Source organism: Mandrillus leucophaeus, unplaced genomic scaffold (assembly GCF_000951045.1).
Source record: "Mandrillus leucophaeus isolate KB7577 unplaced genomic scaffold, Mleu.le_1.0 Scaffold69, whole genome shotgun sequence".
NCBI classification, from domain to species: Eukaryota; Metazoa; Chordata; class Mammalia; order Primates; family Cercopithecidae; genus Mandrillus; species Mandrillus leucophaeus.
The window spans coordinates 938,309-939,139 of NW_012107474.1; positions in this window are offsets into that span (position 1 = coordinate 938,309).

Sequence of the window (831 nt, forward strand, 5' to 3'; positions counted from 1 at the left end):
TTCAAGCAATTCTCCTGTCTCAGCCTCCTGAGTAGCTGAGATTACAGGCATGCGCCACCACGCTTGGCTAATTTTGTATTTTTAGTAGAGACGGGGTTTCTCCATGTTGGTCAGGCTGGTCTCGTCTTGAACTCCCAACCTTAGGTGATCGGCCCGCCTCGGCCTCCCAAAGGATATGCTTTTATCTACCTACTTTTGTTCTAAATAATGACCTCATGTGTCTTCTCTGAGGATGGTTTTTCCTGAGCTCTGGCTGCTAGGGCATCTCCCAGGGCTGCAGGTGGCTCTGGGCCTCCCATCCTCTGGGTCTCTCCCTGCTGCCCGGACTCCATCCCCCTTCCTGTCCCTTCCACGCGGGCTCCGCTGTTCCCAGGCCCCTCAGCTCTTCCTGCTGCAGGCTTGTTCACTCTGCTCCCGTGACCTGGAAGCATGTGGGCTGCTTCTTGCTACTTGCCTGAAGGACAATGACCCCTCAGAGAAGCTCAGCAGCCCAGGACTGCCCCCATCTCCTACGTGCACAGTGCCCCTAGGGTCACCGTGCTGCCCTGCTGTGCCACCCGGCTCACGTGCCCCTCCCATACCACTGTCACCAGCACCAGGCTCTGGGAGCCCAGGGGTCTCTGGAGCAAGCACTCCCTCAGGGTTCGTGAGGCGAATGAATGACGTGTGAGCTCTAACACTGTCAGCCATTCTGATGGAAAGTGCTGGCACTGTGGTCCCTGGAAGTCCCTTAGGACTGGCCGCCCTCTGCGCTGCCTCGAGTCTTTGGCCTGCTGCCGGCTTGGGCTTACTGCAGTGCTGTTTTGTGAGGGGCACAGATGCACACCATCA